Source organism: Eleutherodactylus coqui, chromosome 13, assembly GCF_035609145.1.
Source record: "Eleutherodactylus coqui strain aEleCoq1 chromosome 13, aEleCoq1.hap1, whole genome shotgun sequence".
NCBI lineage: Eukaryota > Metazoa > Chordata > Amphibia > Anura > Eleutherodactylidae > Eleutherodactylus > Eleutherodactylus coqui.
In genome coordinates this window covers 79,509,615-79,533,496 of record NC_089849.1, presented here as the reverse complement: position 1 = coordinate 79,533,496, position 23,882 = coordinate 79,509,615, and the positions used below count along the sequence as shown (strand labels likewise).

The following is a 23,882-nucleotide window of genomic DNA, read 5'->3' as shown; positions in this document are numbered from 1 at the left end:
AGTGTATAGACCCACTTGCTGCCGCGGGACAACCCCTTTAATCCAGCGCCTTAGACCGCTCGGCCATGCTACCATGAAAAAGGGGATAATTTTGGATCAAAATGTCCAAGAGATTTCATAAAGAACATTTCTCCTGGCAAGAAATCCTTTTCCAGAATTTGATTTAAAAAGAAGAATTGTTGCTGCATTCGAGCTGAATATTTAATGATGGCAGCAGAAGGCTGAAAATGCATTCCTCCAGTTAGAAAGGAAGCAAACGCAAGTGAGTTCAACAGTATTACCGCACTACTGCTTTTTCAGATGTTTCTAGGCTATTGAAGGCTTTGAAGTGCAAGATCGTGGAGTGCGCCTAATGTCTACTTAGCTAGCGCATCAGGGTAGCTTAATCTGTGCCATAACATCTTGGGAATATCATCAAAAGCCTTTTCTTATAGAGTTTGTTCGGTTTCAGAAAAGGCCAAAAAGTCCATTTCTGAGCATCATCAAAAGCAAGTTCTTCTGACCACTAAAATGTTCAGAAAGCAACTTGAGAGCTTTCAAAATTGAAAACTGGCAGCAGTGGGATTCGAACCCACGCCTCCAAAGAGACTGGAGCCTTAATCCAGCGCCTTAGACCGCTCGGCCATGCTACCATGAAAAAGTGGATAATTTTGGATCAAAATGTCCAAGAGATTTCATAAAGAACATTTCTCCTGGCAAGAAATCCTTTTCCAGAATTTGATTTAAAAAGAAGAATTGTTGCTGCATTCGAGCTGAATATTTAATGATGGCAGCAGAAGGCTGAAAATGCATTCCTCCAGTTAGAAAGGAAGCAAACGCAAGTGAGTTCAACAGTATTACCGCACTACTGCTTTTTCAGATGTTTCTAGGCTATTGAAGGCTTTGAAGTGCAAGATCGTGGAGTGCGCCTAATGTCTACTTAGCTAGCGCATCAGGGTAGCTTAATCTGTGCCATAACATCTTGGGAATATCATCAAAAGCCTTTTCTTATAGAGTTTGTTCGGTTTCAGAAAAGGCCAAAAAGTCCATTTCTGAGCATCATCAAAAGCAAGTTCTTCTGACCACTAAAATGTTCAGAAAGCAACTTGAGAGCTTTCAAAATTGAAAACTGGCAGCAGTGGGATTCGAACCCACGCCTCCAAAGAGACTGGAGCCTTAATCCAGCGCCTTAGACCGCTCGGCCATGCTACCATGAAAAAGTGGATAATTTTGGATCAAAATGTCCAAGAGATTTCATAAAGAACATTTCTCCTGGCAAGAAATCCTTTTCCAGAATTTGATTTAAAAAGAAGAATTGTTGCTGCATTCGAGCTGAATATTTAATGATGGCAGCAGAAGGCTGAAAATGCATTCCTCCAGTTAGAAAGGAAGCAAACGCAAGTGAGTTCAACAGTATTACCGCACTACTGCTTTTTCAGATGTTTCTAGGCTATTGAAGGCTTTGAAGTGCAAGATCGTGGAGTGCGCCTAATGTCTACTTAGCTAGCGCATCAGGGTAGCTTAATCTGTGCCATAACATCTTGGGAATATCATCAAAAGCCTTTTCTTATAGAGTTTGTTCGGTTTCAGAAAAGGCCAAAAAGTCCATTTCTGAGCATCATCAAAAGCAAGTTCTTCTGACCACTAAAATGTTCAGAAAGCAACTTGAGAGCTTTCAAAATTGAAAACTGGCAGCAGTGGGATTCGAACCCACGCCTCCAAAGAGACTGGAGCCTTAATCCAGCGCCTTAGACCGCTCGGCCATGCTACCATGAAAAAGTGGATAATTTTGGATCAAAATGTCCAAGAGATTTCATAAACAACATTTCTCCTGGCAAGAAATCCTTTTCCAGAATTTGATTTAAAAAGAAGAATTGTTGCTGCATTCGAGCTGAATATTTAATGATGGCAGCAGAAGGCTGAAAATGCATTCCTCCAGTTAGAAAGGAAGCAAACGCAAGTGAGTTCAACAGTATTACCGCACTACTGCTTTTTCAGATGTTTCTAGGCTATTGAAGGCTTTGAAGTGCAAGATCGTGGAGTGCGCCTAATGTCTACTTAGCTAGCGCATCAGGGTAGCTTAATCTGTGCCATAACATCTTGGGAATATCATCAAAAGCCTTTTCTTATAGAGTTTGTTCGGTTTCAGAAAAGGCCAAAAAGTTCATTTCTGAGCATCATCAAAAGCAAGTTCTTCTGACCACTAAAATGTTCAGAAAGCAACTTGAGAGCTTTCAAAATTGAAAACTGGCAGCTGTGGGATTCGAACCCACGCCTCCAAAGAGACTGGAGCCTTAATCCAGCGCCTTAGACCGCTCGGCCATGCTACCATGAAAAAGTGGATAATTTTGGATCAAAATGTCCAAGAGATTTCATAAAGAACATTTCTCCTGGCAAGAAATCCTTTTCCAGAATTTGATTTAAAAAGAAGAATTGTTGCTGCATTCGAGCTGAATATTTAATGATGGCAGCAGAAGGCTGAAAATGCATTCCTCCAGTTAGAAAGGAAGCAAACGCAAGTGAGTTCAACAGTATTACCGCACTACTGCTTTTTCAGATGTTTCTAGGCTATTGAAGGCTTTGAAGTGCAAGATCGTGGAGTGCGCCTAATGTCTACTTAGCTAGCGCATCAGGGTAGCTTAATCTGTGCCATAACATCTTGGGAATATCATCAAAAGCCTTTTCTTATAGAGTTTGTTCGGTTTCAGAAAAGGCCAAAAAGTCCATTTCTGAGCATCATCAAAAGCAAGTTCTTCTGACCACTAAAATGTTCAGAAAGCAACTTGAGAGCTTTCAAAATTGAAAACTGGCAGCAGTGAGATTCGAACCCATGCCTCCAAAGAGACTGGAGCCTTAATCCAGCGCGTTAGACCGCTCGGCCATGCTACCATGAATAAGTGGATAATTTGGGATCAAAATGTCCAAGAGATTTCATAAAGAACATTTCTCCTGGCAAGAAATCCTTTTCCAGAATTTGATTTAAAAAGAAGAATTGTTGCTGCATTCGAGCTGAATATTTAATGATGGCAGCAGAAGGCTGAAAATGCATTCCTCCAGTTAGAAAGGAAGCAAACGCAAGTGAGTTCAACAGTATTACCGCACTACTGCTTTTTCAGATGTTTCTAGGCTATTGAAGGCTTTGAAGTGCAAGATCGTGGAGTGCGCCTAATGTCTACTTAGCTAGCGCATCAGGGTAGCTTAATCTGTGCCATAACATCTTGGGAATATCATCAAAAGCCTTTTCTTATAGAGTTTGTTCGGTTTCAGAAAAGGCCAAAAAGTCCATTTCTGAGCATCATCAAAAGCAAGTTCTTCTGACCACTAAAATGTTCAGAAAGCAACTTGAGAGCTTTCAAAATTAAAAACTGGCAGCAGTGGGATTCGAACCCACGCCTCCAAAGAGACTGGAGCCTTAATCCAGCGCCTTAGACCGCTCGGCCATGCTACCATGAAAAAAGGGATAATTTTGGATCAAAATGTCCAAGAGATTTCATAAAGAACATTTCTCCTGGCAAGAAATCCTTTTCCAGAATTTGATTTAAAAAGAAGAATTGTTGCTGCATTCGAGCTGAATATTTAATGATGGCAGCAGAAGGCTGAAAATGCATTCCTCCAGTTAGAAAGGAAGCAAACGCAAGTGAGTTCAACAGTATTACCGCACTACTGCTTTTTCAGATGTTTCTAGGCTATTGAAGGCTTTGAAGTGCAAGATCGTGGAGTGCGCCTAATGTCTACTTAGCTAGCGCATCAGGGTAGCTTAATCTGTGCCATAACATCTTGGGAATATCATCAAAAGCCTTTTCTTATAGAGTTTGTTCGGTTTCAGAAAAGGCCAAAAAGTCCATTTCTGAGCATCATCAAAAGCAAGTTCTTCTGACCACTAAAATGTTCAGAAAGCAACTTGAGAGCTTTCAAAATTGAAAACTGGCAGCAGTGAGATTCGAACCCACGCCTAAAAAGAGACTGGAGCCTTAATCCAGCGCGTTAGACCGCTCGGCCATGCTACCATGAAAAAGTGGATAATTTTGGATCAAAATGTCCAAGAGATTTCATAAAGAACATTTCTCCTGGCAAGAAATCCTTTTCCAGAATTTGATTTAAAAAGAAGAATTGTTGCTGCATTCGAGCTGAATATTTAATGATGGCAGCAGAAGGCTGAAAATGCATTCCTCCAGTTAGAAAGGAAGCAAACGCAAGTGAGTTCAACAGTATTACCGCACTACTGCTTTTTCAGATGTTTCTAGGCTATTGAAGGCTTTGAAGTGCAAGATCGTGGAGTGCGCCTAATGTCTACTTAGCTAGCGCATCAGGGTAGCTTAATCTGTGCCATAACATCTTGGGAATATCATCAAAAGCCTTTTCTTATAGAGTTTGTTCGGTTTCAGAAAAGGCCAAAAAGTCCATTTCTGAGCATCATCAAAAGCAAGTTCTTCTGACCACTAAAATGTTCAGAAAGCAATTGAAAACTGGCAGCAGTGGGATTCGAACCCACGCCTCCAAAGAGACTGGAGCCTTAATCCAGCGCCTTAGACCGCTCGGCCATGCTACCATGAAAAACTGGATAATTTTGGATCAAAATGTCCAAGAGATTTCATAAAGAACATTTCTCCTGGCAAGAAATCCTTTTCCAGAATTTGATTTAAAAAGAAGAATTGTTGCTGCATTCGAGCTGAATATTTAATGATGGCAGCAGAAGGCTGAAAATGCATTCCTCCAGTTAGAAAGGAAGCAAACGCAAGTGAGTTCAACAGTATTACCGCACTACTGCTTTTTCAGATGTTTCTAGGCTATTGAAGGCTTTGAAGTGCAAGATCGTGGAGTGCGCCTAATGTCTACTTAGCTAGCGCATCAGGGTAGCTTAATCTGTGCCATAACATCTTGGGAATATCATCAAAAGCCTTTTCTTATAGAGTTTGTTCGGTTTCAGAAAAGGCCAAAAAGTCCATTTCTGAGCATCATCAAAAGCAAGTTCTTCTGACCACTAAAATGTTCAGAAAGCAACTTGAGAGCTTTCAAGATTGAAAACTGGCAGCAGTGTGGTTCGAACCCACGCCTCCAAAGAGACTGGAGCCTTAATCCAGCGCGTTAGACCGCTCGGCCATGCTACCATGAAAAAGTGGATAATTTGGCATCAAAATGTCCAAGAGATTTCATAAAGAACATTTCTCCTGGCAAGAAATCCTTTTCCAGAATTTGATTTAAAAAGAAGAATTGTTGCTGCATTCGAGCTGAATATTTAATGATGGCAGCAGAAGGCTGAAAATGCATTCCTCCAGTTAGAAAGGAAGCAAACGCAAGTGAGTTCAACAGTATTACCGCACTACTGCTTTTTCAGATGTTTCTAGGCTATTGAAGGCTTTGAAGTGCAAGATCGTGGAGTGCGCCTAATGTCTACTTAGCTAGCGCATCAGGGTAGCTTAATCTGTGCCATAACATCTTGGGAATATCATCAAAAGCCTTTTCTTATAGAGTTTGTTCGGTTTCAGAGAAGGCCAAAAAGTCCATTTCTGAGCATCATCAAAAGCAAGTTCTTCTGACCACTAAAATGTTCAGAAAGCAACTTGAGAGCTTTCAAAATTGAAAACTGGCAGCAGTGGGATTCGAACCCACGCCTCCAAAGAGACTGGAGCCTTAATCCAGCGCCTTAGACCGCTCGGCCATGCTACCATGAAAAAGTGGATAATTTTGGATCAAAATGTCCAAGAGATTTCATAAAGAACATTTCTCCTGGCAAGAAATCCTTTTCCAGAATTTGATTTAAAAAGAAGAATTGTTGCTGCATTCGAGCTGAATATTTAATGATGGCAGCAGAAGGCTGAAAATGCATTCCTCCAGTTAGAAAGGAAGCAAACGCAAGTGAGTTCAACAGTATTACCGCACTACTGCTTTTTCAGATGTTTCTAGGCTATTGAAGGCTTTGAAGTGCAAGATCGTGGAGTGCGCCTAATGTCTACTTAGCTAGCGCATCAGGGTAGCTTAATCTGTGCCATAACATCTTGGGAATATCATCAAAAGCCTTTTCTTATAGAGTTTGTTCGGTTTCAGAAAAGGCCAAAAAGTCCATTTCTGAGCATCATCAAAAGCAAGTTCTTCTGACCACTAAAATGTTCAGAAAGCAACTTGAGAGCTTTCAAAATTGAAAACTGGCAGCAGTGGGATTCGAACCCACGCCTCCAAAGAGACTGGAGCCTTAATCCAGCGCCTTAGACCGCTCGGCCATGCTACCATGAAAAACTGGATAATTTTGGATCAAAATGTCCAAGAGATTTCATAAAGAACATTTCTCCTGGCAAGAAATCCTTTTCCAGAATTTGATTTAAAAAGAAGAATTGTTGCTGCATTCGAGCTGAATATTTAATGATGGCAGCAGAAGGCTGAAAATGCATTCCTCCAGTTAGAAAGGAAGCAAACGCAAGTGAGTTCAACAGTATTACCGCACTACTGCTTTTTCAGATGTTTCTAGGCTATTGAAGGCTTTGAAGTGCAAGATCGTGGAGTGCGCCTAATGTCTACTTAGCTAGCGCATCAGGGTAGCTTAATCTGTGCCATAACATCTTGGGAATATCATCAAAAGCCTTTTCTTATAGAGTTTGTTCGGTTTCAGAAAAGGCCAAAAAGTCCATTTCTGAGCATCATCAAAAGCAAGTTCTTCTGACCACTAAAATGTTCAGAAAGCAACTTGAGAGCTTGCAAAATTGAAAACTGGCAGCAGTGAGATTCGAACCCACGCCTCCAAGGAGACTGGAGCCTTAATCCAGCGCGTTAGACCGCTCGGCCATGCTACCATGAAAAAGTGGATAATTTGGCATCAAAATGTCCAAGAGATTTCATAAAGAACATTTCTCCTGGCAAGAAATCCTTTTCCAGAATTTGATTTAAAAAGAAGAATTGTTGCTGCATTCGAGCTGAATATTTAATGATGGCAGCAGAAGGCTGAAAATGCATTCCTCCAGTTAGAAAGGAAGCAAACGCAAGTGAGTTCAACAGTATTACCGCACTACTGCTTTTTCAGATGTTTCTAGGCTATTGAAGGCTTTGAAGTGCAAGATCGTGGAGTGCGCCTAATGTCTACTTAGCTAGCGCATCAGGGTAGCTTAATCTGTGCCATAACATCTTGGGAATATCATCAAAAGCCTTTTCTTATAGAGTTTGTTCGGTTTCAGAAAAGGCCAAAAAGTCCATTTCTGAGCATCATCAAAAGCAAGTTCTTCTGACCACTAAAATGTTCAGAAAGCAATTGAAAACCGGCAGCAGTGGGATTCGAACCCACGCCTCCAAAGAGACTGGAGCCTTAATCCAGCGCCTTAGACCGCTCGGCCATGCTACCATGAAAAACTGGATAATTTTGGATCAAAATGTCCAAGAGATTTCATAAAGAACATTTCTCCTGGCAAGAAATCCTTTTCCAGAATTTGATTTAAAAAGAAGAATTGTTGCTGCATTCGAGCTGAATATTTAATGATGGCAGCAGAAGGCTGAAAATGCATTCCTCCAGTTAGAAAGGAAGCAAACGCAAGTGAGTTCAACAGTATTACCGCACTACTGCTTTTTCAGATGTTTCTAGGCTATTGAAGGCTTTGAAGTGCAAGATCGTGGAGTGCGCCTAATGTCTACTTAGCTAGCGCATCAGGGTAGCTTAATCTGTGCCATAACATCTTGGGAATATCATCAAAAGCCTTTTCTTATAGAGTTTGTTCGGTTTCAGAAAAGGCCAAAAAGTCCATTTCTGAGCATCATCAAAAGCAAGTTCTTCTGACCACTAAAATGTTCAGAAAGCAACTTGAGAGCTTTCAAGATTGAAAACTGGCAGCAGTGTGGTTCGAACCCACGCCTCCAAAGAGACTGGAGCCTTAATCCAGCGCGTTAGACCGCTCGGCCATGCTACCATGAAAAAGTGGATAATTTGGCATCAAAATGTCCAAGAGATTTCATAAAGAACATTTCTCCTGGCAAGAAATCCTTTTCCAGAATTTGATTTAAAAAGAAGAATTGTTGCTGCATTCGAGCTGAATATTTAATGATGGCAGCAGAAGGCTGAAAATGCATTCCTCCAGTTAGAAAGGAAGCAAACGCAAGTGAGTTCAACAGTATTACCGCACTACTGCTTTTTCAGATGTTTCTAGGCTATTGAAGGCTTTGAAGTGCAAGATCGTGGAGTGCGCCTAATGTCTACTTAGCTAGCGCATCAGGGTAGCTTAATCTGTGCCATAACATCTTGGGAATATCATCAAAAGCCTTTTCTTATAGAGTTTGTTCGGTTTCAGAGAAGGCCAAAAAGTCCATTTCTGAGCATCATCAAAAGCAAGTTCTTCTGACCACTAAAATGTTCAGAAAGCAACTTGAGAGCTTTCAAAATTGAAAACTGGCAGCAGTGGGATTCGAACCCACGCCTCCAAAGAGACTGGAGCCTTAATCCAGCGCCTTAGACCGCTCGGCCATGCTACCATGAAAAAGTGGATAATTTTGGATCAAAATGTCCAAGAGATTTCATAAAGAACATTTCTCCTGGCAAGAAATCCTTTTCCAGAATTTGATTTAAAAAGAAGAATTGTTGCTGCATTCGAGCTGAATATTTAATGATGGCAGCAGAAGGCTGAAAATGCATTCCTCCAGTTAGAAAGGAAGCAAACGCAAGTGAGTTCAACAGTATTACCGCACTACTGCTTTTTCAGATGTTTCTAGGCTATTGAAGGCTTTGAAGTGCAAGATCGTGGAGTGCGCCTAATGTCTACTTAGCTAGCGCATCAGGGTAGCTTAATCTGTGCCATAACATCTTGGGAATATCATCAAAAGCCTTTTCTTATAGAGTTTGTTCGGTTTCAGAAAAGGCCAAAAAGTCCATTTCTGAGCATCATCAAAAGCAAGTTCTTCTGACCACTAAAATGTTCAGAAAGCAACTTGAGAGCTTTCAAAATTGAAAACTGGCAGCAGTGGGATTCGAACCCACGCCTCCAAAGAGACTGGAGCCTTAATCCAGCGCCTTAGACCGCTCGGCCATGCTACCATGAAAAACTGGATAATTTTGGATCAAAATGTCCAAGAGATTTCATAAAGAACATTTCTCCTGGCAAGAAATCCTTTTCCAGAATTTGATTTAAAAAGAAGAATTGTTGCTGCATTCGAGCTGAATATTTAATGATGGCAGCAGAAGGCTGAAAATGCATTCCTCCAGTTAGAAAGGAAGCAAACGCAAGTGAGTTCAACAGTATTACCGCACTACTGCTTTTTCAGATGTTTCTAGGCTATTGAAGGCTTTGAAGTGCAAGATCGTGGAGTGCGCCTAATGTCTACTTAGCTAGCGCATCAGGGTAGCTTAATCTGTGCCATAACATCTTGGGAATATCATCAAAAGCCTTTTCTTATAGAGTTTGTTCGGTTTCAGAAAAGGCCAAAAAGTCCATTTCTGAGCATCATCAAAAGCAAGTTCTTCTGACCACTAAAATGTTCAGAAAGCAACTTGAGAGCTTTCAAAATTGAAAACTGGCAGCAGTGGGATTCGAACCCACGCCTCCAAAGAGACTGGAGCCTTAATCCAGCGCCTTAGACCGCTCGGCCATGCTACCATGAAAAAGTGGATAATTTTGGATCAAAATGTCCAAGAGATTTCATAAAGAACATTTCTCCTGGCAAGAAATCCTTTTCCAGAATTTGATTTAAAAAGAAGAATTGTTGCTGCATTCGAGCTGAATATTTAATGATGGCAGCAGAAGGCTGAAAATGCATTCCTCCAGTTAGAAAGGAAGCAAACGCACGTGAGTTCAACAGTATTACCGCACTACTGCTTTTTCAGATGTTTCTAGGCTATTGAAGGCTTTGAAGTGCAAGATCGTGGAGTGCGCCTAATGTCTACTTAGCTAGCGCATCAGGGTAGCTTAATCTGTGCCATAACATCTTGGGAATATCATCAAAAGCCTTTTCTTATAGAGTTTGTTCGGTTTCAGAAAAGGCCAAAAAGTCCATTTCTGAGCATCATCAAAAGCAAGTTCTTCTGACCACTAAAATGTTCAGAAAGCAACTTGAGAGCTTTCAAAATTGAAAACTGGCAGCAGTGGGATTCGAACCCACGCCTCCAAAGAGACTGGAGCCTTAATCCAGCGCCTTAGACCGCTCGGCCATGCTACCATGAAAAAGTGGATAATTTTGGATCAAAATGTCCAAGAGATTTCATAAAGAACATTTCTCCTGGCAAGAAATCCTTTTCCAGAATTTGATTTAAAAAGAAGAATTGTTGCTGCATTCGAGCTGAATATTTAATGATGGCAGCAGAAGGCTGAAAATGCATTCCTCCAGTTAGAAAGGAAGCAAACGCACGTGAGTTCAACAGTATTACCGCACTACTGCTTTTTCAGATGTTTCTAGGCTATTGAAGGCTTTGAAGTGCAAGATCGTGGAGTGCGCCTAATGTCTACTTAGCTAGCGCATCAGGGTAGCTTAATCTGTGCCATAACATCTTGGGAATATCATCAAAAGCCTTTTCTTATAGAGTTTGTCCGGTTTCAGAAAAGGCCAAAAAGTCCATTTCTGAGCATCATCAAAAGCAAGTTCTTCTGACCACTAAAATGTTCAGAAAGCAACTTGAGAGCTTTCAAAATTGAAAACTGGCAGCAGTGTGGTTCGAACCCACGCCTCCAAAGAGACTGGAGCCTTAATCCAGCGCCTTAGACCGCTCGGCCATGCTACCATGAAAAAGTGGATAATTTTGGATCAAAATGTCCAAGAGATTTCATAAAGAACATTTCTCCTGGCAAGAAATCCTTTTCCAGAATTTGATTTAAAAAGAAGAATTGTTGCTGCATTCGAGCTGAATATTTAATGATGGCAGCAGAAGGCTGAAAATGCATTCCTCCAGTTAGAAAGGAAGCAAACGCAAGTGAGTTCAACAGTATTACCGCACTACTGCTTTTTCAGATGTTTCTAGGCTATTGAAGGCTTTGAAGTGCAAGATCGTGGAGTGCGCCTAATGTCTACTTAGCTAGCGCATCAGGGTAGCTTAATCTGTGCCATAACATCTTGGGAATATCATCAAAAGCCTTTTCTTATAGAGTTTGTTCGGTTTCAGAAAAGGCCAAAAAGTCCATTTCTGAGCATCATCAAAAGCAAGTTCTTCTGACCACTAAAATGTTCAGAAAGCAATTGAAAACTGGCAGCAGTGGGATTCGAACCCACGCCTCCAAAGAGACTGGAGCCTTAATCCAGCGCCTTAGACCGCTCGGCCATGCTACCATGAAAAACTGGATAATTTTGGATCAAAATGTCCAAGAGATTTCATAAAGAACATTTCTCCTGGCAAGAAATCCTTTTCCAGAATTTGATTTAAAAAGAAGAATTGTTGCTGCATTCGAGCTGAATATTTAATGATGGCAGCAGAAGGCTGAAAATGCATTCCTCCAGTTAGAAAGGAAGCAAACGCAAGTGAGTTCAACAGTATTACCGCACTACTGCTTTTTCAGATGTTTCTAGGCTATTGAAGGCTTTGAAGTGCAAGATCGTGGAGTGCGCCTAATGTCTACTTAGCTAGCGCATCAGGGTAGCTTAATCTGTGCCATAACATCTTGGGAATATCATCAAAAGCCTTTTCTTATAGAGTTTGTTCGGTTTCAGAAAAGGCCAAAAAGTCCATTTCTGAGCATCATCAAAAGCAAGTTCTTCTGACCACTAAAATGTTCAGAAAGCAACTTGAGAGCTTTCAAGATTGAAAACTGGCAGCAGTGTGGTTCGAACCCACGCCTCCAAAGAGACTGGAGCCTTAATCCAGCGCGTTAGACCGCTCGGCCATGCTACCATGAAAAAGTGGATAATTTGGCATCAAAATGTCCAAGAGATTTCATAAAGAACATTTCTCCTGGCAAGAAATCCTTTTCCAGAATTTGATTTAAAAAGAAGAATTGTTGCTGCATTCGAGCTGAATATTTAATGATGGCAGCAGAAGGCTGAAAATGCATTCCTCCAGTTAGAAAGGAAGCAAACGCAAGTGAGTTCAACAGTATTACCGCACTACTGCTTTTTCAGATGTTTCTAGGCTATTGAAGGCTTTGAAGTGCAAGATCGTGGAGTGCGCCTAATGTCTACTTAGCTAGCGCATCAGGGTAGCTTAATCTGTGCCATAACATCTTGGGAATATCATCAAAAGCCTTTTCTTATAGAGTTTGTTCGGTTTCAGAGAAGGCCAAAAAGTCCATTTCTGAGCATCATCAAAAGCAAGTTCTTCTGACCACTAAAATGTTCAGAAAGCAACTTGAGAGCTTTCAAAATTGAAAACTGGCAGCAGTGGGATTCGAACCCACGCCTCCAAAGAGACTGGAGCCTTAATCCAGCGCCTTAGACCGCTCGGCCATGCTACCATGAAAAAGTGGATAATTTTGGATCAAAATGTCCAAGAGATTTCATAAAGAACATTTCTCCTGGCAAGAAATCCTTTTCCAGAATTTGATTTAAAAAGAAGAATTGTTGCTGCATTCGAGCTGAATATTTAATGATGGCAGCAGAAGGCTGAAAATGCATTCCTCCAGTTAGAAAGGAAGCAAACGCAAGTGAGTTCAACAGTATTACCGCACTACTGCTTTTTCAGATGTTTCTAGGCTATTGAAGGCTTTGAAGTGCAAGATCGTGGAGTGCGCCTAATGTCTACTTAGCTAGCGCATCAGGGTAGCTTAATCTGTGCCATAACATCTTGGGAATATCATCAAAAGCCTTTTCTTATAGAGTTTGTTCGGTTTCAGAAAAGGCCAAAAAGTCCATTTCTGAGCATCATCAAAAGCAAGTTCTTCTGACCACTAAAATGTTCAGAAAGCAACTTGAGAGCTTTCAAAATTGAAAACTGGCAGCAGTGGGATTCGAACCCACGCCTCCAAAGAGACTGGAGCCTTAATCCAGCGCCTTAGACCGCTCGGCCATGCTACCATGAAAAACTGGATAATTTTGGATCAAAATGTCCAAGAGATTTCATAAAGAACATTTCTCCTGGCAAGAAATCCTTTTCCAGAATTTGATTTAAAAAGAAGAATTGTTGCTGCATTCGAGCTGAATATTTAATGATGGCAGCAGAAGGCTGAAAATGCATTCCTCCAGTTAGAAAGGAAGCAAACGCAAGTGAGTTCAACAGTATTACCGCACTACTGCTTTTTCAGATGTTTCTAGGCTATTGAAGGCTTTGAAGTGCAAGATCGTGGAGTGCGCCTAATGTCTACTTAGCTAGCGCATCAGGGTAGCTTAATCTGTGCCATAACATCTTGGGAATATCATCAAAAGCCTTTTCTTATAGAGTTTGTTCGGTTTCAGAAAAGGCCAAAAAGTCCATTTCTGAGCATCATCAAAAGCAAGTTCTTCTGACCACTAAAATGTTCAGAAAGCAACTTGAGAGCTTTCAAAATTGAAAACTGGCAGCAGTGAGATTCGAACCCACGCCTCCAAGGAGACTGGAGCCTTAATCCAGCGCGTTAGACCGCTCGGCCATGCTACCATGAAAAAGTGGATAATTTGGCATCAAAATGTCCAAGAGATTTCATAAAGAACATTTCTCCTGGCAAGAAATCCTTTTCCAGAATTTGATTTAAAAAGAAGAATTGTTGCTGCATTCGAGCTGAATATTTAATGATGGCAGCAGAAGGCTGAAAATGCATTCCTCCAGTTAGAAAGGAAGCAAACGCAAGTGAGTTCAACAGTATTACCGCACTACTGCTTTTTCAGATGTTTCTAGGCTATTGAAGGCTTTGAAGTGCAAGATCGTGGAGTGCGCCTAATGTCTACTTAGCTAGCGCATCAGGGTAGCTTAATCTGTGCCATAACATCTTGGGAATATCATCAAAAGCCTTTTCTTATAGAGTTTGTTCGGTTTCAGAAAAGGCCAAAAAGTCCATTTCTGAGCATCATCAAAAGCAAGTTCTTCTGACCACTAAAATGTTCAGAAAGCAATTGAAAACCGGCAGCAGTGGGATTCGAACCCACGCCTCCAAAGAGACTGGAGCCTTAATCCAGCGCCTTAGACCGCTCGGCCATGCTACCATGAAAAACTGGATAATTTTGGATCAAAATGTCCAAGAGATTTCATAAAGAACATTTCTCCTGGCAAGAAATCCTTTTCCAGAATTTGATTTAAAAAGAAGAATTGTTGCTGCATTCGAGCTGAATATTTAATGATGGCAGCAGAAGGCTGAAAATGCATTCCTCCAGTTAGAAAGGAAGCAAACGCAAGTGAGTTCAACAGTATTACCGCACTACTGCTTTTTCAGATGTTTCTAGGCTATTGAAGGCTTTGAAGTGCAAGATCGTGGAGTGCGCCTAATGTCTACTTAGCTAGCGCATCAGGGTAGCTTAATCTGTGCCATAACATCTTGGGAATATCATCAAAAGCCTTTTCTTATAGAGTTTGTTCGGTTTCAGAAAAGGCCAAAAAGTCCATTTCTGAGCATCATCAAAAGCAAGTTCTTCTGACCACTAAAATGTTCAGAAAGCAACTTGAGAGCTTTCAAGATTGAAAACTGGCAGCAGTGTGGTTCGAACCCACGCCTCCAAAGAGACTGGAGCCTTAATCCAGCGCGTTAGACCGCTCGGCCATGCTACCATGAAAAAGTGGATAATTTGGCATCAAAATGTCCAAGAGATTTCATAAAGAACATTTCTCCTGGCAAGAAATCCTTTTCCAGAATTTGATTTAAAAAGAAGAATTGTTGCTGCATTCGAGCTGAATATTTAATGATGGCAGCAGAAGGCTGAAAATGCATTCCTCCAGTTAGAAAGGAAGCAAACGCAAGTGAGTTCAACAGTATTACCGCACTACTGCTTTTTCAGATGTTTCTAGGCTATTGAAGGCTTTGAAGTGCAAGATCGTGGAGTGCGCCTAATGTCTACTTAGCTAGCGCATCAGGGTAGCTTAATCTGTGCCATAACATCTTGGGAATATCATCAAAAGCCTTTTCTTATAGAGTTTGTTCGGTTTCAGAGAAGGCCAAAAAGTCCATTTCTGAGCATCATCAAAAGCAAGTTCTTCTGACCACTAAAATGTTCAGAAAGCAACTTGAGAGCTTTCAAAATTGAAAACTGGCAGCAGTGGGATTCGAACCCACGCCTCCAAAGAGACTGGAGCCTTAATCCAGCGCCTTAGACCGCTCGGCCATGCTACCATGAAAAAGTGGATAATTTTGGATCAAAATGTCCAAGAGATTTCATAAAGAACATTTCTCCTGGCAAGAAATCCTTTTCCAGAATTTGATTTAAAAAGAAGAATTGTTGCTGCATTCGAGCTGAATATTTAATGATGGCAGCAGAAGGCTGAAAATGCATTCCTCCAGTTAGAAAGGAAGCAAACGCAAGTGAGTTCAACAGTATTACCGCACTACTGCTTTTTCAGATGTTTCTAGGCTATTGAAGGCTTTGAAGTGCAAGATCGTGGAGTGCGCCTAATGTCTACTTAGCTAGCGCATCAGGGTAGCTTAATCTGTGCCATAACATCTTGGGAATATCATCAAAAGCCTTTTCTTATAGAGTTTGTTCGGTTTCAGAAAAGGCCAAAAAGTCCATTTCTGAGCATCATCAAAAGCAAGTTCTTCTGACCACTAAAATGTTCAGAAAGCAACTTGAGAGCTTTCAAAATTGAAAACTGGCAGCAGTGGGATTCGAACCCACGCCTCCAAAGAGACTGGAGCCTTAATCCAGCGCCTTAGACCGCTCGGCCATGCTACCATGAAAAACTGGATAATTTTGGATCAAAATGTCCAAGAGATTTCATAAAGAACATTTCTCCTGGCAAGAAATCCTTTTCCAGAATTTGATTTAAAAAGAAGAATTGTTGCTGCATTCGAGCTGAATATTTAATGATGGCAGCAGAAGGCTGAAAATGCATTCCTCCAGTTAGAAAGGAAGCAAACGCAAGTGAGTTCAACAGTATTACCGCACTACTGCTTTTTCAGATGTTTCTAGGCTATTGAAGGCTTTGAAGTGCAAGATCGTGGAGTGCGCCTAATGTCTACTTAGCTAGCGCATCAGGGTAGCTTAATCTGTGCCATAACATCTTGGGAATATCATCAAAAGCCTTTTCTTATAGAGTTTGTTCGGTTTCAGAAAAGGCCAAAAAGTCCATTTCTGAGCATCATCAAAAGCAAGTTCTTCTGACCACTAAAATGTTCAGAAAGCAACTTGAGAGCTTTCAAAATTGAAAACTGGCAGCAGTGGGATTCGAACCCACGCCTCCAAAGAGACTGGAGCCTTAATCCAGCGCCTTAGACCGCTCGGCCATGCTACCATGAAAAAGTGGATAATTTTGGATCAAAATGTCCAAGAGATTTCATAAAGAACATTTCTCCTGGCAAGAAATCCTTTTCCAGAATTTGATTTAAAAAGAAGAATTGTTGCTGCATTCGAGCTGAATATTTAATGATGGCAGCAGAAGGCTGAAAATGCATTCCTCCAGTTAGAAAGGAAGCAAACGCACGTGAGTTCAACAGTATTACCGCACTACTGCTTTTTCAGATGTTTCTAGGCTATTGAAGGCTTTGAAGTGCAAGATCGTGGAGTGCGCCTAATGTCTACTTAGCTAGCGCATCAGGGTAGCTTAATCTGTGCCATAACATCTTGGGAATATCATCAAAAGCCTTTTCTTATAGAGTTTGTTCGGTTTCAGAAAAGGCCAAAAAGTCCATTTCTGAGCATCATCAAAAGCAAGTTCTTCTGACCACTAAAATGTTCAGAAAGCAACTTGAGAGCTTTCAAAATTGAAAACTGGCAGCAGTGGGATTCGAACCCACGCCTCCAAAGAGACTGGAGCCTTAATCCAGCGCCTTAGACCGCTCGGCCATGCTACCATGAAAAAGTGGATAATTTTGGATCAAAATGTCCAAGAGATTTCATAAAGAACATTTCTCCTGGCAAGAAATCCTTTTCCAGAATTTGATTTAAAAAGAAGAATTGTTGCTGCATTCGAGCTGAATATTTAATGATGGCAGCAGAAGGCTGAAAATGCATTCCTCCAGTTAGAAAGGAAGCAAACGCACGTGAGTTCAACAGTATTACCGCACTACTGCTTTTTCAGATGTTTCTAGGCTATTGAAGGCTTTGAAGTGCAAGATCGTGGAGTGCGCCTAATGTCTACTTAGCTAGCGCATCAGGGTAGCTTAATCTGTGCCATAACATCTTGGGAATATCATCAAAAGCCTTTTCTTATAGAGTTTGTCCGGTTTCAGAAAAGGCCAAAAAGTCCATTTCTGAGCATCATCAAAAGCAAGTTCTTCTGACCACTAAAATGTTCAGAAAGCAACTTGAGAGCTTTCAAAATTGAAAACTGGCAGCAGTGTGGTTCGAACCCACGCCTCCAAAGAGACTGGAGCCTTAATCCAGCGCCTTAGACCGCTCGGCCATGCTACCATGAAAAAGTGGATAATTTTGGATCAAAATGTCCAAGAGATTTCATAAAGAACATTTCTCCTGGCAAGAAATCCTTTTCCAGAATTTGATTTAAAAAGAAGAATTGTTGCTGCATTCGAGCTGAATATTTAATGATGGCAGCAGAAGGCTGAAAATGCATTCCTCCAGTTAGAAAGGAAGCAAACGCAAGTGAGTTCAACAGTATTACCGCACTACTGCTTTTTCAGATGTTTCTAGGCTATTGAAGGCTTTGAAGTGCAAGATCGTGGAGTGCGCCTAATGTCTACTTAGCTAGCGCATCAGGGTAGCTTAATCTGTGCCATAACATCTTGGGAATATCATCAAAAGCCTTTTCTTATAGAGTTTGTTCGGTTTCAGAAAAGGCCAAAAAGTCCATTTCTGAGCATCATCAAAAGCAAGTTCTTCTGACCACTAAAATGTTCAGAAAGCAACTTGAGAGCTTTCAAAATTGAAAACTGGCAGCAGTGGGATTCGAACCCACGCCTCCAAAGAGACTGGAGCCTTAATCCAGCGCCTTAGACCGCTCGGCCATGCTACCATGAAAAAGTGGATAATTTTGGATCAAAATGTCCAAGAGATTTCATAAAGAACATTTCTCCTGGCAAGAAATCCTTTTCCAGAATTTGATTTAAAAAGAAGAATTGTTGCTGCATTCGAGCTGAATATTTAATGATGGCAGCAGAAGGCTGAAAATGCATTCCTCCAGTTAGAAAGGAAGCAAACGCAAGTGAGTTCAACAGTATTACCGCACTACTGCTTTTTCAGATGTTTCTAGGCTATTGAAGGCTTTGAAGTGCAAGATCGTGGAGTGCGCCTAATGTCTACTTAGCTAGCGCATCAGGGTAGCTTAATCTGTGCCATAACATCTTGGGAATATCATCAAAAGCCTTTTCTTATAGAGTTTGTTCGGTTTCAGAAAAGGCCAAAAAGTCCATTTCTGAGCATCATCAAAAGCAAGTTCTTCTGACCACTAAAATGCTCAGAAAGCAACTTGAGAGCTTTCAAAATTGAAAACTGGCAGCAGTAGGATTCGAACCCACGCCTCCAAAGAGACTGGAGCCTTAATCCAGCGCCTTAGACCGCTCGGCCATGCTACCATGAAAAAGTGGATAATTTGGGATCAAAATGTCCAAGAGATTTCATAAAGAACATTTCTCCTGGCAAGAAATCCTTTTCCAGAATTTGATTTAAAAAGAAGAATTGTTGCTGCATTCGAGCTGAATATTTAATGATGGTAGCAGAAGGCTGAAAATGCATTCCTCCAGTTAGAAAGGAAGCAAACGCAAGTGAGTTCAACAGTATTACCGCACTACTGCTTTTTCAGATGTTTCTAGGCTATTGAAGGCTTTGAAGTGCAAGATCGTGGAGTGCGCCTAATGTCTACTTAGCTAGCGCATCGGGGTAGCTTAATCTGTGCCATAACATCTTGGGAATATCATCAAAAGCCTTTTCTTATACAGTTTGTTCGGTTTCAGAAAAGGCCAAAAAGTCCATTTCTGAGCATCATCAAAAGCAAGTTCTTCTGACCACTAAAATGTTCAGAAAGCAACTTGAGAGCTTTCAAAATTGAAAACTGGCAGCAGTGGGATTCGAACCCACGCCTCCAAAGAGACTGGAGCCTTAATCCAGCGCCTTAGACCGCTCGGCCATGCTACCATGAATAACTGGATAATTTTGGATCAAAATGTCCAAGAGATTTCATAAAGAACATTTCTCCTGGCAAGAAATCCTTTTCCAGAATTTGATTTAAAAAGAAGAATTGTTGCTGCATTCGAGCTGAATATTTAATGATGGCAGCAGAAGGCTGAAAATGCATTCCTCCAGTTAGAAAGGAAGCAAACGCAAGTGAGTTCAACAGTATTACCGCACTACTGCTTTTTCAGATGTTTCTAGGCTATTGAAGGCTTTGAAGTGCAAGATCGTGGAGTGCGCCTAATGTCTACTTAGCTAGCGCATCAGGGTAGCTTAATCTGTGCCATAACATCTTGGGAATATCATCAAAAGCCTTTTCTTATAGAGTTTGTTCGGTTTCAGAAAAGGCCAAAAAGTCCATTTCTGAGCATCATCAAAAGCAAGTTCTTCTGACCACTAAAATGTTCAGAAAGCAACTTGAGAGCTTTCAAAATTGAAAACTGGCAGCAGTGGGATTCAAACCCACACCTCCAAAGAGACTGGAGCCTTAATCCAGCGCCTTAGACCGCTCGGCCATGCTACCATGAAAAACTGGATAATTTTGGATCAAAATGTCCAAGAGATTTCATAAAGAACATTTCTCCTGGCAAGAAATCCTTTTCCAGAATTTGATTTAAAAAGAAGAATTGTTGCTGCATTCGAGCTGAATATTTAATGATGGCAGCAGAAGGCTGAAAATGCATTCCTCCAGTTAGAAAGGAAGCAAACGCAAGTGAGTTCAACAGTATTACCGCACTACTGCTTTTTCAGATGTTTCTAGGCTATTGAAGGCTTTGAAGTGCAAGATCGTGGAGTGCGCCTAATGTCTACTTAGCTAGCGCATCAGGGTAGCTTAATCTGTGCCATAACATCTTGGGAATATCATCAAAAGCCTTTTCTTATAGAGTTTGTTCGGTTTCAGAAAAGGCCAAAAAGTCCATTTCTGAGCATCATCAAAAGCAAGTTCTTCTGACCACTAAAATGTTCAGAAAGCAACTTGAGAGCTTTCAAAATTGAAAACTGGCAGCAGTGAGATTCGAACCCACGCCTAAAAAGAGACTGGAGCCTTAATCCAGCGCGTTAGACCGCTCGGCCATGCTACCATGAAAAAGTGGATAATTTGGCATCAAAATGTCCAAGAGATTTCATAAAGAACATTTCTCCTGGCAAGAAATCCTTTTCCAGAATTTGATTTAAAAAGAAGAATTGTTGCTGCATTCGAGCTGAATATTTAATGATGGCAGCAGAAGGCTGAAAATGCATTCCTCCAGTTAGAAAGGAAGCAAACGCAAGTGAGTTCAACAGTATTACCGCACTACTGCTTTTTCAGATGTTTCTAGGCTATTGAAGGCTTTGAAGTGCAAGATCGTGGAGTGCGCCTAATGTCTACTTAGCTAGCGCATCAGGGTAGCTTAATCTGTGCCATAACATCTTGGGAATATCATCAAAAGCCTTTTCTTATAGAGTTTGTTCGGTTTCAGAAAAGGCCAAAAAGTCCATTTCTGAGCATCATCAAAAGCAAGTTCTTCTGACCACTAAAATGTTCAGAAAGCAATTGAAAACTGGCAGCAGTGGGATTCGAACCCACGCCTCCAAAGAGACTGGAGCCTTAATCCAGCGCCTTAGACCGCTCGGCCATGCTACCATGAAAAACTGGATAATTTTGGATCAAAATGTCCAAGAGATTTCATAAAGAACATTTCTCCTGGCAAGAAATCCTTTTCCAGAATTTGATTTAAAAAGAAGAATTGTTGCTGCATTCGAGCTGAATATTTAATGATGGCAGCAGAAGGCTGAAAATGCATTCCTCCAGTTAGAAAGGAAGCAAACGCAAGTGAGTTCAACAGTATTACCGCACTACTGCTTTTTCAGATGTTTCTAGGCTATTGAAGGCTTTGAAGTGCAAGATCGTGGAGTGCGCCTAATGTCTACTTAGCTAGCGCATCAGGGTAGCTTAATCTGTGCCATAACATCTTGGGAATATCATCAAAAGCCTTTTCTTATAGAGTTTGTCCGGTTTCAGAAAAGGCCAAAAAGTCCATTTCTGAGCATCATCAAAAGCAAGTTCTTCTGACCACTAAAATGTTCAGAAAGCAACTTGAGAGCTTTCAAAATTGAAAACTGGCAGCAGTGTGGTTCGAACCCACGCCTCCAAAGAGACTGGAGCCTTAATCCAGCGCCTTAGACCGCTCGGCCATGCTACCATGAAAAAGTGGATAATTTTGGATCAAAATGTCCAAGAGATTTCATAAAGAACATTTCTCCTGGCAAGAAATCCTTTTCCAGAATTTGATTTAAAAAGAAGAATTGTTGCTGCATTCGAGCTGAATATTTAATGATGGCAGCAGAAGGCTGAAAATGCATTCCTCCAGTTAGAAAGGAAGCAAACGCAAGTGAGTTCAACAGTATTACCGCACTACTGCTTTTTCAGATGTTTCTAGGCTATTGAAGGCTTTGAAGTGCAAGATCGTGGAGTGCGCCTAATGTCTACTTAGCTAGCGCATCAGGGTAGCTTAATCTGTGCCATAACATCTTGGGAATATCATCAAAAGCCTTTTCTTATAGAGTTTGTTCGGTTTCAGAAAAGGCCAAAAAGTCCATTTCTGAGCATCATCAAAAGCAAGTTCTTCTGACCACTAAAATGTTCAGAAAGCAACTTGAGAGCTTTCAAAATTGAAAACTGGCAGCAGTGGGATTCGAACCCACGCCTCCAAAGAGACTGGAGCCTTAATCCAGCGCCTTAGACCGCTCGGCCATGCTACCATGAAAAAGTGGATAATTTTGGATCAAAATGTCCAAGAGATTTCATAAAGAACATTTCTCCTGGCAAGAAATCCTTTTCCAGAATTTGATTTAAAAAGAAGAATTGTTGCTGCATTCGAGCTGAATATTTAATGATGGCAGCAGAAGGCTGAAAATGCATTCCTCCAGTTAGAAAGGAAGCAAACGCAAGTGAGTTCAACAGTATTACCGCACTACTGCTTTTTCAGATGTTTCTAGGCTATTGAAGGCTTTGAAGTGCAAGATCGTGGAGTGCGCCTAATGTCTACTTAGCTAGCGCATCAGGGTAGCTTAATCTGTGCCATAACATCTTGGGAATATCATCAAAAGCCTTTTCTTATAGAGTTTGTTCGGTTTCAGAAAAGGCCAAAAAGTCCATTTCTGAGCATCATCAAAAGCAAGTTCTTCTGACCACTAAAATGCTCAGAAAGCAACTTGAGAGCTTTCAAAATTGAAAACTGGCAGCAGTAGGATTCGAACCCACGCCTCCAAAGAGACTGGAGCCTTAATCCAGCGCCTTAGACCGCTCGGCCATGCTACCATGAAAAAGTGGATAATTTGGGATCAAAATGTCCAAGAGATTTCATAAAGAACATTTCTCCTGGCAAGAAATCCTTTTCCAGAATTTGATTTAAAAAGAAGAATTGTTGCTGCATTCGAGCTGAATATTTAATGATGGTAGCAGAAGGCTGAAAATGCATTCCTCCAGTTAGAAAGGAAGCAAACGCAAGTGAGTTCAACAGTATTACCGCACTACTGCTTTTTCAGATGTTTCTAGGCTATTGAAGGCTTTGAAGTGCAAGATCGTGGAGTGCGCCTAATGTCTACTTAGCTAGCGCATCGGGGTAGCTTAATCTGTGCCATAACATCTTGGGAATATCATCAAAAGCCTTTTCTTATACAGTTTGTTCGGTTTCAGAAAAGGCCAAAAAGTCCATTTCTGAGCATCATCAAAAGCAAGTTCTTCTGACCACTAAAATGTTCAGAAAGCAACTTGAGAGCTTTCAAAATTGAAAACTGGCAGCAGTGGGATTCGAACCCACGCCTCCAAAGAGACTGGAGCCTTAATCCAGCGCCTTAGACCGCTCGGCCATGCTACCATGAATAACTGGATAATTTTGGATCAAAATGTCCAAGAGATTTCATAAAGAACATTTCTCCTGGCAAGAAATCCTTTTCCAGAATTTGATTTAAAAAGAAGAATTGTTGCTGCATTCGAGCTGAATATTTAATGATGGCAGCAGAAGGCTGAAAATGCATTCCTCCAGTTAGAAAGGAAGCAAACGCAAGTGAGTTCAACAGTATTACCGCACTACTGCTTTTTCAGATGTTTCTAGGCTATTGAAGGCTTTGAAGTGCAAGATCGTGGAGTGCGCCTAATGTCTACTTAGCTAGCGCATCAGGGTAGCTTAATCTGTGCCATAACATCTTGGGAATATCATCAAAAGCCTTTTCTTATAGAGTTTGTTCGGTTTCAGAAAAGGCCAAAAAGTCCATTTCTGAGCATCATCAAAAGCAAGTTCTTCTGACCACTAAAATGTTCAGAAAGCAACTTGAGAGCTTTCAAAATTGAAAACTGGCAGCAGTGGGATTCAAACCCACACCTCCAAAGAGACTGGAGCCTTAATCCAGCGCCTTAGACCGCTCGGCCATGCTACCATGAAAAACTGGATAATTTTGGATCAAAATGTCCAAGAGATTTCATAAAGAACATTTCTCCTGGCAAGAAATCCTTTTCCAGAATTTGATTTAAAAAGAAGAATTGTTGCTGCATTCGAGCTGAATATTTAATGATGGCAGCAGAAGGCTGAAAATGCATTCCTCCAGTTAGAAAGGAAGCAAACGCAAGTGAGTTCAACAGTATTACCGCACTACTGCTTTTTCAGATGTTTCTAGGCTATTGAAGGCTTTGAAGTGCAAGATCGTGGAGTGCGCCTAATGTCTACTTAGCTAGCGCATCAGGGTAGCTTAATCTGTGCCATAACATCTTGGGAATATCATCAAAAGCCTTTTCTTATAGAGTTTGTTCGGTTTCAGAAAAGGCCAAAAAGTCCATTTCTGAGCATCATCAAAAG

At 41.1% G+C, this 23,882-nt stretch overlaps 23 non-coding genes across 23 annotated transcripts; all 23 read right to left on the bottom strand.

The window, feature by feature from the left end:
• Positions 1 to 550: 550 nt before the first annotated feature.
• Positions 551 to 632, bottom strand: TRNAL-AAG (transfer RNA leucine (anticodon AAG)). Its single transcript has one exon. It is a non-coding gene; the product is annotated as a tRNA-Leu (tRNA).
• Positions 633 to 1,109: 477 nt separating this feature from the next.
• Positions 1,110 to 1,191, bottom strand: TRNAL-AAG (transfer RNA leucine (anticodon AAG)). The gene has a single exon. It is a non-coding gene; the product is annotated as a tRNA-Leu (tRNA).
• A 477-nt stretch (positions 1,192 to 1,668) lies between these two features.
• Positions 1,669 to 1,750, bottom strand: TRNAL-AAG (transfer RNA leucine (anticodon AAG)). The gene has a single exon. It is a non-coding gene; the product is annotated as a tRNA-Leu (tRNA).
• Positions 1,751 to 3,345: 1,595 nt separating this feature from the next.
• Positions 3,346 to 3,427, bottom strand: TRNAL-AAG (transfer RNA leucine (anticodon AAG)). Its single transcript has one exon. It is a non-coding gene; the product is annotated as a tRNA-Leu (tRNA).
• Positions 3,428 to 4,446: 1,019 nt separating this feature from the next.
• TRNAL-AAG (transfer RNA leucine (anticodon AAG)) lies at positions 4,447 to 4,528 on the bottom strand. Its single transcript has one exon. It is a non-coding gene; the product is annotated as a tRNA-Leu (tRNA).
• Positions 4,529 to 5,564: 1,036 nt separating this feature from the next.
• TRNAL-AAG (transfer RNA leucine (anticodon AAG)) lies at positions 5,565 to 5,646 on the bottom strand. Its single transcript has one exon. It is a non-coding gene; the product is annotated as a tRNA-Leu (tRNA).
• A 477-nt stretch (positions 5,647 to 6,123) lies between these two features.
• TRNAL-AAG (transfer RNA leucine (anticodon AAG)) lies at positions 6,124 to 6,205 on the bottom strand. Its single transcript has one exon. It is a non-coding gene; the product is annotated as a tRNA-Leu (tRNA).
• A 2,137-nt stretch (positions 6,206 to 8,342) lies between these two features.
• Positions 8,343 to 8,424, bottom strand: TRNAL-AAG (transfer RNA leucine (anticodon AAG)). The gene has a single exon. It is a non-coding gene; the product is annotated as a tRNA-Leu (tRNA).
• A 477-nt stretch (positions 8,425 to 8,901) lies between these two features.
• On the bottom strand, positions 8,902 to 8,983 carry TRNAL-AAG (transfer RNA leucine (anticodon AAG)). The gene has a single exon. It is a non-coding gene; the product is annotated as a tRNA-Leu (tRNA).
• Positions 8,984 to 9,460: 477 nt separating this feature from the next.
• TRNAL-AAG (transfer RNA leucine (anticodon AAG)) lies at positions 9,461 to 9,542 on the bottom strand. Its single transcript has one exon. It is a non-coding gene; the product is annotated as a tRNA-Leu (tRNA).
• Positions 9,543 to 10,019: 477 nt separating this feature from the next.
• Positions 10,020 to 10,101, bottom strand: TRNAL-AAG (transfer RNA leucine (anticodon AAG)). Its single transcript has one exon. It is a non-coding gene; the product is annotated as a tRNA-Leu (tRNA).
• A 1,019-nt stretch (positions 10,102 to 11,120) lies between these two features.
• TRNAL-AAG (transfer RNA leucine (anticodon AAG)) lies at positions 11,121 to 11,202 on the bottom strand. Its single transcript has one exon. It is a non-coding gene; the product is annotated as a tRNA-Leu (tRNA).
• A 1,036-nt stretch (positions 11,203 to 12,238) lies between these two features.
• On the bottom strand, positions 12,239 to 12,320 carry TRNAL-AAG (transfer RNA leucine (anticodon AAG)). The gene has a single exon. It is a non-coding gene; the product is annotated as a tRNA-Leu (tRNA).
• Positions 12,321 to 12,797: 477 nt separating this feature from the next.
• TRNAL-AAG (transfer RNA leucine (anticodon AAG)) lies at positions 12,798 to 12,879 on the bottom strand. The gene has a single exon. It is a non-coding gene; the product is annotated as a tRNA-Leu (tRNA).
• A 2,137-nt stretch (positions 12,880 to 15,016) lies between these two features.
• On the bottom strand, positions 15,017 to 15,098 carry TRNAL-AAG (transfer RNA leucine (anticodon AAG)). The gene has a single exon. It is a non-coding gene; the product is annotated as a tRNA-Leu (tRNA).
• Positions 15,099 to 15,575: 477 nt separating this feature from the next.
• On the bottom strand, positions 15,576 to 15,657 carry TRNAL-AAG (transfer RNA leucine (anticodon AAG)). Its single transcript has one exon. It is a non-coding gene; the product is annotated as a tRNA-Leu (tRNA).
• A 477-nt stretch (positions 15,658 to 16,134) lies between these two features.
• Positions 16,135 to 16,216, bottom strand: TRNAL-AAG (transfer RNA leucine (anticodon AAG)). The gene has a single exon. It is a non-coding gene; the product is annotated as a tRNA-Leu (tRNA).
• A 477-nt stretch (positions 16,217 to 16,693) lies between these two features.
• Positions 16,694 to 16,775, bottom strand: TRNAL-AAG (transfer RNA leucine (anticodon AAG)). The gene has a single exon. It is a non-coding gene; the product is annotated as a tRNA-Leu (tRNA).
• Positions 16,776 to 17,811: 1,036 nt separating this feature from the next.
• On the bottom strand, positions 17,812 to 17,893 carry TRNAL-AAG (transfer RNA leucine (anticodon AAG)). Its single transcript has one exon. It is a non-coding gene; the product is annotated as a tRNA-Leu (tRNA).
• Positions 17,894 to 18,929: 1,036 nt separating this feature from the next.
• TRNAL-AAG (transfer RNA leucine (anticodon AAG)) lies at positions 18,930 to 19,011 on the bottom strand. The gene has a single exon. It is a non-coding gene; the product is annotated as a tRNA-Leu (tRNA).
• Positions 19,012 to 20,589: 1,578 nt separating this feature from the next.
• Positions 20,590 to 20,671, bottom strand: TRNAL-AAG (transfer RNA leucine (anticodon AAG)). The gene has a single exon. It is a non-coding gene; the product is annotated as a tRNA-Leu (tRNA).
• A 1,036-nt stretch (positions 20,672 to 21,707) lies between these two features.
• Positions 21,708 to 21,789, bottom strand: TRNAL-AAG (transfer RNA leucine (anticodon AAG)). Its single transcript has one exon. It is a non-coding gene; the product is annotated as a tRNA-Leu (tRNA).
• Positions 21,790 to 22,825: 1,036 nt separating this feature from the next.
• TRNAL-AAG (transfer RNA leucine (anticodon AAG)) lies at positions 22,826 to 22,907 on the bottom strand. The gene has a single exon. It is a non-coding gene; the product is annotated as a tRNA-Leu (tRNA).
• Between the last annotated feature and the right edge of the window lie 975 nt (positions 22,908 to 23,882).